This window comes from Lissotriton helveticus, chromosome 11 (assembly GCF_964261635.1).
Source record: "Lissotriton helveticus chromosome 11, aLisHel1.1, whole genome shotgun sequence".
Classification (NCBI taxonomy): domain Eukaryota; kingdom Metazoa; phylum Chordata; class Amphibia; order Caudata; family Salamandridae; genus Lissotriton; species Lissotriton helveticus.
Window position 1 is genome coordinate 771,241,326 of NC_136072.1, and position 11,895 is coordinate 771,253,220.

Below are 11,895 nucleotides of genomic sequence, written 5' to 3' on the forward strand. Positions count from 1 at the left end.
GGGATGAGGCGTTGTCTGATGCGCGGCTCCTGCAGTGCCTGTGGTCCGCGGTGCGTTGCCACTTGCCCCGCCTGTTGTGTAATTGGTTAGCCGGCCCCTCGCGTGCTCTCCGTGTCAGTTCGTGGGGTAAGCTTGCGTAGTAGTGTGTCGGAGCAGGTGTCTGCCAACAGTACCGAGGGGGTTGCGCTCACTGCAGACAGCCGGCCGCGTGACAGCAAAGTGTCTTGTGAACTTGAGAGCCGTAGATTTTCCCTGGGCAGGCGGGGTAGGCCGAGTGTCGCTGTGTGCTTGCTGGAGAGTCTAGAAGCACTGGATCGCAGCCTCAATGCACCTCCATGCGTGGTAGGGGAGTCAGTCCCATGCGATGGTGGGTGTCTGTGTCGCAGCGGCTCTCAATGCATGCGTGGCCCTTCCCTCCACACTGGGCCGATAGCCCCTGTACCTCGCCTCCTGCGTCCCCGATGGGGTCGGATTTGCGGTGGGGGCGCTGTCAGTCAGCCGCCGCCAGGGTCCTGCAGGCCTGCCAATCTCAAGGAGTCCAGAGGGGGGAATCCTTGGTGCACAGAACCAGGTAGCGTCTCCACCAGCAGGGCGTGCCTCTTAATGTGCGGGGGGATGTCGACGGGGTCTCAGCGTCGCTGACGCATGGGCTATGGTGCTGGATTTAGGCCTCTGTTCGCCTCCGCCGCCCACCGCATCGCCGTACCTGCCGGGGGAGAGGGCCTCTTCAGGTGGCCGCGGCCGTCCAGCAATGCCCAGAGTGTAGGGCCCTCTCGTCTGGCTCTCCGGTGCCGCTTGTGTGTCGCCGGTCGCACCTCCGGGGCTGCGCCTCCCTCGGGCACACGAGCAGGTAGTCGGGCAGCCGCGCCCCTGGTTTGGGCCGCCGTCAGTGCAGCGGCCGCGTCACGCCGGCCAGGCCTCCGCGCTACCCCGGCGTAGGCCTCCTGTAGTCACCCAGGAGCAGGGGGGAGCAGGGGTCAGAGTGTCGAGATGGCCCTCAAGTCGCGGTCTTGATGCGTGGGGAGGCCGCGGAAGCCAGGCCGCGGGCCGCGCGGTGGGGCCCAGGTGTTAGGCCCAAGCCGCGGTCTCCCGCAGTCACCCTCGCCGTCTGGGTGGCGGCGAGTCCCGCCAGAAGCTCTCAGGAGAGGCCGGTGCTGCTGCTTCGGGTCTCCGATTCGAAAATCGGCCAGAATGCGAATATGGCTCTATGTTGGTCCGCCTGCAATTTCAGGCGGTTCCGAGGATAATTGGCGGAGAATCGGCCCGGGGAAGGGGAGCTCGGCTCGGAGCTCTACCCGGTTGCGACCTCTGCCATTGCGCGACCAGCCACGCCCCCCCTGTATCATTCGTTCATGATACATAATTTTGGCTCCGTTGTGGGTCATCCATTTTGTAGCAATAAAACGGAATCAATACAGAAACAAGAATAAATACTACTATCAGAATGCCTCGATAAACACTTGAGAATAAGAAATGCACAAAGGACATAACTACTTAAAGTACAATCGGAAATTTAGAATCAAGTCAGAACCCAATTACTTTAAAAAAGTGTGCTACTACAGCTGTGTCAAAAGCATTATAAATAGGGTGCAAAGGTTACTGAAATGCTGTAGCATGAGTGTGTAAAAGTGATTGTACCTTCAGAGAGGAACGTGCTATTTGGAGATTAAAATTTTCTTGGGGAGATGTAAGAGCCACATCTCTTTGAAACAATAAGGCTTTCAGTTTGCTCAACTTATCAAAGCCTATTTTATCTATGGCGACCTTGGGCCACAAAGTTACTTCAACTAGCAGTACGTGTGGGAGAATATAAAATATGCATACTGCAAGTTACAGTCTTGCAAATAGGGACCACGTAAGGGACACTTGGCTTTATATCACAACAACCATGATCATTCAAGATAAATAGCTTCCTTTAAAATGCAACTTCATTCAGTTTTGATCAATCATACAGGAATGTCTTTCAATTAACATGCTAAATTGGTAATTGACGCATTGCAAACTCCATGAAGTGTAATTTCATCCAATCCACGGAGTGACCCAAACTAGTTACACATTCACTTAAACTAACAAAGTTGTATATGTTCTTCTGTATGCGTTTGTTTTGAAATGGGAGAAACCAAGGTTTGTGTAAAAAATGTGCGCTCATATCTGCTTACTAGAAAATTCCTGAGACAAGAAGCAAAATAAAACATAAAAATTGCGAGAGAAATAAAACCATGAATAAGCCAAATAGCAGATGGTTTTACAGCCACTGAAAAAGGAACTTCTTATAAATGTTCGATTTTAAGCATAGTACAGGTGGCTTCTTTTTTATGCGTTACTTTTGGCATTGTTATCAAATTATAAGGCAAAAACAATTCAGTTGTATTCAAATAATTCCATGGCACTCAATCCAATTTTAAAACTTGCTAAATCCAACTCATGGCCTCATTTGGATGTCGGTCGAAAAGCCTCCGACCGCTGGTCAGAGGCTTTCCGACTGAAATCCATGGTTTAAAGTCTGACTGCCTTGTTACACAGAAGGCGGTCGGCATTTAAACCAGCCCGTCAATCTGACTTGCTTCTGACGAGGCCGTTGGCCCTTCGGAAAACGATCATAATCCCTAATGGACGGCGCTTCCACTGTTGGGATTATGATGCTGGTTTCCGACAGGCTTTCTATGTCGGGCTTTACGACATGGAAAGCCTGTCGGAAAGTGACTTTGGGGGGCCCTAGTAGGGCCCCCCCTCCTTCCACAGCCAACGGGTGTGGGCGAGGACATCCTGCACCACGTGTCTGCTACAAGGTTCAGGGATTTACAGTACCTCCCATTTCTCTATGGGAGCTTGTGCTGCAGCAGGTTTCCGACCACCACATAAGCTCCCATAGGGAAATGGAAGTGTGCGGTTGCATTGTATTTGCGGTTTCAGACCAACGATCCGAAGCAAAGGAGAGCATGTAGAATCCTTCAAAGGCATTTCACAATACACAACTTCATCGCAAGGAGCTGCAATAAAACCTGGAACAGAAACACACCCCATATTTCCATCATCAATTTGGATGAATGAAAGTTCAGTATCTGAAGTCACAGTTCGTGTACCTTGAATGGCAAGGACAGGCAACGATGCCCGGTAGGGTGGACCAAGCTCTATTTTATCTGCAGTCTTCTCTCAGACTAGGAAGACTGCAGGAAGACTTAGGAATCCAGCCAGAAGCTGCTGGGTGCCCCTTCACTTCATCAGTGCCAGACTGTTTAAGTCTTAAATTTGAGTGTACATCTCAGAAGTCTTGAATTTCCTGTAAGACAGTAAATTGTTCATTGATGTCAAAGGGCGCATTTGCCACTACTGTGCTAGAGTTATCGAGATCTGGTTCAAGCATTGGAACCCCACAGAGGATTTCATATGGAGTTTGACCACCCAGCAATTGTCTGAGCAGATTTTTTAATGCTCTGCACACCATACAGGTGATGGATCCAACTACAACTTGTACCTATTAATTTAGCTGTTAAGGACTGTTTTAAGTCACGGTTCTTCTGTTCCATTATTGAATTTTCTTCAGAATGATAGTGGGTGAGGGTGAAAAAATAATAAGCAACATCCAGGGTGACCATAGTATCTCGGTATGCCTTAGAGGCAAATGCCGGACCCTGGTCCAAGAGGAATGCTGAAATTGCATATGTTCTGATAAAGACTTGTACATTTTTAATAACAGTTCGAGCATCAACCACACCATAGAAATCGAGAACAAGAATCAAAAGCCACTAAGATATATTTAAAAGCACCATCTATATGGAGTGGTCTGCAATGATCTTCATAGACACGCTGTAATGGCATATTTAAAACTAAAAGTGGTGTCTGAGGTGGGCACGCAGTTGTGTAACTTTTAATTTGTTGACAAATGTCACAGCATAGGATACATTTTTTGGCCTGCTGATAGAGACCCTCCGTCAGCATTGTTTCTGCAATAAAGAAACTGCTACTGGCACCACAGCATCAGCAGATGCCAATCCTTCAATGACCAGCTATTATTAACTCTAACCTGCAGTCCCGGTTGAGTATCACTCGCTCTCCCAGCCCCGGAATGCTGGCAAAGGGAATGTTATGAGGACTCAATAGAAAACAGTTTTTAACTGAATAGCCTTAATATAGAGGAAATATCTTTTACCACTCAGTTAATACCACACAGTCTCGCATCTGCGACATTACTACGTGTTCCTTTAGCACACAGGTCATTACAATGACTTGCTTTAGGAAACGTGGTGCTTGACTCGTGTTGGATTTTAAGTCCAACACTTTCCCTACTAATTCACAGACTGGAGTGTCCGCAACTGATCTACGTTTGGAGGTGGCTGCGGGAGTTCTGTGGTGACTTACCTCCTCATCTGCAGATCCTCGGATACTTCTGAGGCGAGATGTGCCTGATCTCATCTGGGACCCCCGACTTGTTTCCCAAGCCATTTTCAGGAGCTACCGGAGGACGCCTGCCATGCCGTCTGCATCGTGACATGCTTGATTCTTGGTCTCTGTGCGACAAGCACTGGCTGAAGTCCTGAGGGGAGGGTCCCAGTGATGCGAAAGGGATCAACTACAGAGTCCCCTTGGCCCCAGGGGCGGGTGGAGAACGACCGTTGACTACTTTCCTTCTCCACAAGACCACAGGCCGGCTGGTCTGCTACTTAAGTCACAGGGGTTTGTGAAAGTGCCACTTCCTCTATGATGCACGTGTCCCTTCACTCGCTGGTGACACAGCAGAGGGTCTCTATGTGCTGAGGCCTGATGATCCCATTGATGGCCCTCCATCTTGTCAGTGCCTTCCCCCATGGCCTCGTTAGGATTTTTTTCTTCAAAATGGTCTCTCCTAGTTAACCATGAAAACAAAGGATGGACCTCCACAAGCCTTCACACTGGTTAAGCAATCACGGCAGCCATCTTGGAACGGTACTGGATTACCACTGGATTTGGACTTCTCTACTATGCTTGCCCGCAGGTTCACTTCTGGTCCTGATCTATTTGAACTTTTGGAACTTTAACGACGCCCCCTGGGTGGAAACCAAAACTGTCTGTAATTACCGCAGTGCCCAAGCAACTTTGGCTGATGCCCGGTGGAGCTGTCATATGCAGCTACAGAGGAGTTTGGTTCTGGTTCACCCCTCGGCCGGCACCTACCCAGCTGGACATCGTACATCGTTTTCCTCGCCTCCCCGTTGTATTTTCCTACCTGCATTCCCTAACCCCGCTTACCAGTCTCCCAGTACCTCTTCATTCCCCATAGGACGTGTGTAAGCACTAATCTCACATTATTGTGTAATCTCATGTTTTTTTCTTTTCTCCTATGTCTATACTTGTCTATGTAATTATAGAACCTGTAGCTCACTGATCCTCATGTAAAGCGCTCTAATATCCCCGGGTCTAGCCAGCGGTATATAAAACTTTGCAAATAAATAAATAAATAAAATCGAAAGGGACTCGCTATGAGCCGAAGCAGTGACCGCAGCCAGAATGTGATCAGTTCTTCTCGTATGTGAACGAGTAATCACAGCCACATAAATAGGCTGAACACCCACTTAGCAGCTTCATCAGCCAATGAATTCCCTGCAACGTGTACACCAATATGCTGATGACTCAATGTGTTTATCACATAAGCCCGTGGCAAAGCATCTTTCAGAGCCACCACGTTCCCCCAACGAAGCTTATGATTAATAGCCTTTCTTTTAAAATCTTTGAAACCATTTAAGTGCCAATAAGGTAAATAATCAATAAAGACCTGTACACAGCAATAGAAATCATACACTATTAGGGTGGGGAATCCTGAATCCGTATCCTGCAAAGCCAGAACCAAAGCTTTAAATTCAGCCAGCTGAGCAGTTCAGTCACCTAACGTTTCTGAATATGTTTTTTGTGTCCGAAAAACACTTGCTTTCATAACACCCTTAACTGCAGCACATGCAGTGGCGTATTTTTACTTAGTAACCACCACTTGTTAGGCTGTACAATCAGTATAGATTATGAAACCATATTTATTTAGAGGCAAAATGTAACTAGAAATTGTGTATTCCTGTTCATACTGTATGGTCCTGTGTTCTCAAATTTGGGTAAAAAATGTAATCAACATCAGAAGCTAAGGTAGTGGCCCCCTGGATCCACTTGGGATGTCAGGCTTTTGCATTAGGGATGTAACTTGGTGATGGCCTTGAAGGCCGGAACAGCAGAGAACACAATTTTATATGTCCCTTGTGCCAATCGAAGTTCCTTTAATACAGCTGTTTAAACTGAAGTCAAAATCATTTTTATAGATGCAAAACACCTTTCTGCATTGTAATATAAATGTGATTTATATGTAATTAGTACTGTGTCTGTTCACAATACACATTAAATGTGTAACCACTGACACCCACAATTATGCCGATCACTCAATTAGTAGAGCTAACACAAGAATGCAAGTGTTTAGATGCAAGCATGTCTGCTTGTAAAGTCCGGAGAATATTAGTATGTTCAGTAGTCCAAATTTTAGCAGAACATGTAGGACCTTTAAAATTGTACAGAGGCATAACCTGTTGTGCATAATTCGGTATTTAAATTATGAAGCAATTGAAGTTTCTTTAAGGTATTTGGTGGTTGCAATAGATGACATTTCTCTAAGAAATGTGGTGCCAGACTCCAGCCTTCATTAGATAATTCATATCTTGAAAACAGGACTCGGAGAAAAGCAAATTTTAGATCTTTGAAATTAAATTCATAGCCATTTTCTGTAAATTCCAGATTAATATGATCCACCCTGGCTAAATGTGCGTTTAAATCATCATCCGTGATGTAAATGCCATCAATGTAAGACAATACTTCTAAGTCAATTTCTTGTAAAACTGACATCACGCAGGCAGCGAACAGACACAGACTATTATTATAGCACTGAGGGAGTCTAAAAAAAATCTTCATTGAAAAAGCAGTCAAATTCCATCTTTCAGGTGCTATATTTTGACAGAACAACCATTGTTAATGTACAATGTAATTTTGTATTTTTATTAAACTATGTGATTTAGTAACCCCAGAATTCTGTACAGCAAATGTTTGTGTCTGACTGTTTATTTATCAGTAGTTTAAGCCTATGCAATAAGAATGATCAAGTTTAAGAACCGAAAAAAATTGATTATTCACGGGGGAGACACAAGGCTCATTCACACCTTGATATTCTAGTTGTCATAGAATCTCCCTAACTGGGTGTTTAGCTTCATGTTTAATAGGACATTGTGCTTGTACCAGCGGGCTGGACCTTACACTTACAACATAATATGGTGAGTCGTTATCCCAGCCTGCTTGATTACGATTTAAAGTTGGAGTTTGCATAAGAACCCATTCTGTAGGATAGACTACTTTAACCTCCTAACCTCCTCCGGAACAAGAACAGAAAAGGAAGGTATGATTACACTCTCCTATTGTGAAACATTTCTAACAAACTCTGCTGGCCAATCAGGCTAAACCGAGAGAATGTTGTATTCAATAATCAAATTCTGCCAGAATTTTACTTTAAATGGTATGCAGTATGTTACCCTCAACTTGATTTCCAAATCATAAATTCTATCTGGAGGGATAAGCAGTTTCAAAAATTATTTTAAGAAGCCCGACTTCCTGATCTACAATTGGAACTAAAGTTAGCCATTGGGCTTTTGCCAAGAAGTCCCCCCGACATTACTTAAAATAATTGAGTACGCTGTGGCAAAGTTGCCAATGAGCTTCTTCCCAATCCTAGGGCAGGGACTGCTCCATATTCAGTTTGAATCTGTTTAAGCACTTCAGGCAAATCAGCAATTGAAGGAGTACCATGTGTAGATGTAGAAGCAATTAAATACAGTACCTCGTGTATAACAGACTTCAACTGGGCAAACCATTCCAAGTGGAAGACACATAGTGAGAATTCTAAATTTGTCTTGGGGTTCCGTATGGGGAAAAACTGCCTCAAGCTGATTTTATTCTGTGCAATCCAGAACGTAGTTTCATCATGTTTGGCTGGAATTCTACCCATAATGATATTAATAGTAACCTGACTAAATGCAGACACAGCTAAGTGTGCCTGGCCAGCTTGAGGAGCCCTTGATGGGGCAGTAGTTAATGTACACCTCATGTACTGCTTCAGGCGTCTAAACAATCTAATCAAATGGTTCAAGAGAGCAAGAGTCACTCGCAGGTTTAATGCATTTGTATGTGGAAAAGGAGTATAGCCTGCTAAGACCAGTCAGGTAGCCGCTTTGTTACTTAGTGGGGCAAGTCTTACATTTTGAAGCATATGTGAGAGGGCATGTTGGAACTAATTATAATTTTCCTGGTAATTTAATGTTTTTTCTAAATATGCATAAGGTCTATATGGATCACTGAAATATTATCGACGGTCACATTATCGACTTGCAAAAATATCGTTGAATAAATATCGACTACAAAAATATCGACTTTGTATACTTATTACACCAACTACAAAAATATCGTGTCAAAAATATCGAGTATTTAGAATATCGAGTACATAAATATCGCCTTCATAAATATCGACTACAAATATATCGTTGTTCATGAAATTACCCCTAACACTACAAAAATATCGACTACTAAAATATAGAGTACAAAAATATCGTTTCAAAACAAATATCGAGTTCTTTTTTGTACCCTTTCATGTCTAAAATACCATATTAATTGTCTATAAAAGTCATTGCTCTATACAAAAAACATTTTACATATAATACCTGTTACTTTTATAACATTCCTATTTATCTACATATACTATACATTCTATTAAATGCGTTCTATCATTTGAAAAAAAATCTTTACATGTAAGTAACATTTTCATAATTTTTTTCCACTTACACATCTATTTTATTTAACAACTAACCTGCTTTAATGCGGAAATCACCACATACCACCATTCTCACATCAACAAACACACCAATTAACTTTAAAAAAATTCAAACTAGCCTATACAATCCTTCCTTTCATCCTACAACCAATCAAATCAAAGTACACAAAATACACATACTATAAAAGGGATACATGCATTCTACCATTTGCTGTTGCTAACTCTATAGAAAGAAGATGCCAACACTCTGAAGATTTTGTTCCTGAACAAACATCTTTAAAGATACAGCTCACTAGCTAATTATTCAAGTAAGTTAAAGTGCATTATTTAGAAATCTAAATTAGTAGTCTACTATTTTACTTATATCTCCTAACTCTTGGACTTATTTAATTTTTATCTCCTCCTACTTTTCTGATAGAAACTACTACAAATAAATTCCTAATACATGCTCCTATTTCTTCACCTGGAAAATCAGATAGTAAGTATATATTAATGCTCTGTTATACACCAACTGCTGTTTTTAAACACTATTTCACAAGATTCATACTTTATTTTAAACATTTTATTCACAGATATTCAGCGATTTTCCTATTTCAACACTACAAATGTATAAAACTACACTAATTAAACATGTAAGTATATATGTTTTTGTTAGTAAACACCCAATATTAAAAATGCTATTTTCTAAACAACATATCTTGCATATTACATCTTCCCTACAGATCCAATAAAAACATCCAACATCAACTATACCAAAAGACAAGACTACCCTTGTAAAAAATGTAAGTATACTTCTAATTTGTCTAAAACTTCGGAAAAAAACAAGAACTATGTTCTTAACACCATGTTATGTATTTTATATTTCCTCTACAGATATTGTGAATACATCATACATCTATTCTACCTACAGCAAACAAAACTACTTATTTAGAAGTTAGTATACTTTTAAATATTTCCAATTTTCCAACGGTTCCAAATAAATTTTATAATATTTTACATTTATTTATTCTATCTTCTCTACAGATCTGAACTTTACTACCTTGATGTACTCCACCAAATACTACAACTCAACTATTTAAACAAGTAAGTATATGTAATGTTCACATCAAATGTACTACTAAGCAAAATTAAAAACTGCTTTTTCCTAGGAAAAACGTTTGTTATGTGTAAACATTAACTTAGCATTTCTATATTTTCATACCAACAGTAAATAAAGAAATACATACAAGAAAATCCTTCAAAATACAGTTCTGCATTCGTGATTACTACTTTTAGTAACTGTAAGTATAAATACAACATTAATTATGTTTGCACCACAAAGTGAAATATTTGTTTTTTGATTTTGTTTCTTTCTACTCTTTCCTAGAACAAGTAAAACAAAATGACAGAAGGTGCAGAATTTGTTATGTCACAGAAAAATAAATTACTGTTATGTTATATGGGTTATGTTTATAATCAGGAAAGACAAAGTGGTAGAAAAGTTTTCTGGAAATGTACCAAATATTACTCAAACAAATGTTATGGAAGGGCTACTACTGAGGAAACTAATGTGTTATTTACCAGGGAACACAATCATCCCCCCAATGTCACAGAAATTGAAATAAGAGATGCTTTAGAAAGTATAAAAACTGCTAGCACACAAAGTGATAAACCAACAACACAAATCCTTAAAGAGGAACTGTTAAAAGTCCCAGCCCATGCTTCAGGTCAACTACCCTCTATTGAATCCCTAAAACGCACAATTGCATACACTAAAAGACGCACTTCCACAACCCCACCCAACCCTACTACTTTTGAGGAAATTATTATTTCACCAGAAATGTCCATCACACACAATAAAGACAAATTTATCCTTTTTGACAATGAAAGCAGTACAAACAGAATCATAATGTTTGCAACTGCAAGTAATTTAAGAAAAATCCAACAGTGTCCCCAATGGATGATGGATGGAACATTTAAACCATGCCCAAAACCTTTTTATCAACTATATTCCATCCACGGGTTATACCATAACTATAACATCCCTTTCATTTACTGTTTGCTACCAAACAAACAGCACAACACTTACACAGAAATATTAAATGTTCTCAAAAATGAAATCAATAATTATTTTCCACAAAAAATAATTATTGATTTCGAATTAGCTATGATTAATAGCATTTTGAAAACATTTCCCCACACAGCAATCCAGGGTTGCTACTATCATTTCAATCAGAGCATATGGAGACATCTCCAGAAATCAACTTTAAGTATTTTGTACGCAACAGATAGCACCTTTGCCTATCAAATAAAAAAATTGATAGCACTGGCCAATGTTCCTGTAACCGATGTAGCGGAACACTATAATTTATTAATTGACAGCACATATTACAAGAGTAATGAAGATAAACTAACCCCATTACTGGACTATTTCGAAGATACTTGGGTGGGAAGGTTGCACAGATCTGGACATCGACGCCAACCCAAATTCCAAATCCCTTGGTGGAATGTCTATCTTAGTACTTTAAACCAAGAAGCTAAAACAAACAACAGTGTAGAAGGGTGGCATAATGCTTTCCAAGCTACCACAAGCAGAACCAGACCCACATTCCATAACCTACTAGAAGCTTTGATAAAAGAACAAAGCTATCAAGAACTAAGAATGGAACAATCTGTGACCCAAATTGGTCCAAAACTAAGTAAACAAACTAAACGAATGTTCCGACTACTGCAAAGTCAAGTCACACTATATCCTACAACTAGAGGATTAGAATACCTGTCAATAATAGCTAAAACGCTAATATAAAAATGTCTACAAAATATACTAATGTCTTCTTACAATAATGGTACATATAAAAATCATAAACATTTCTAAACAATTATAAATAATACATATTTGTTTAACAAACTTATCAAAATGTTGTACATTATTTCTGAACAAATATGCAATATTTTTAATTACATCACACATACACATTACATAAAGATCGACATTTCCCACCCAATAAAAAAAGTTTTTTAAATACTTAGGATTTTTGTAGATGAAAAAGACGTAATGAAGCAAAATACAATCCATACAATCCATTACATTGTAG

The 11,895-nt window shown here is 40.8% G+C and overlaps 1 long non-coding RNA gene across 1 annotated transcript; it reads left to right on the plus strand.

Annotated features, from left to right (window-relative positions):
* Positions 1-9,551: 9,551 nt before the first annotated feature.
* Positions 9,552-9,904, plus strand: LOC144791695 (uncharacterized). Its single transcript, XR_013602449.1, has 3 exons — positions 9,552-9,603; positions 9,695-9,754; positions 9,845-9,904. It is a non-coding gene; the product is annotated as an uncharacterized LOC144791695 (long non-coding RNA).
* Positions 9,905-11,895: the final 1,991 nt, after the last annotated feature.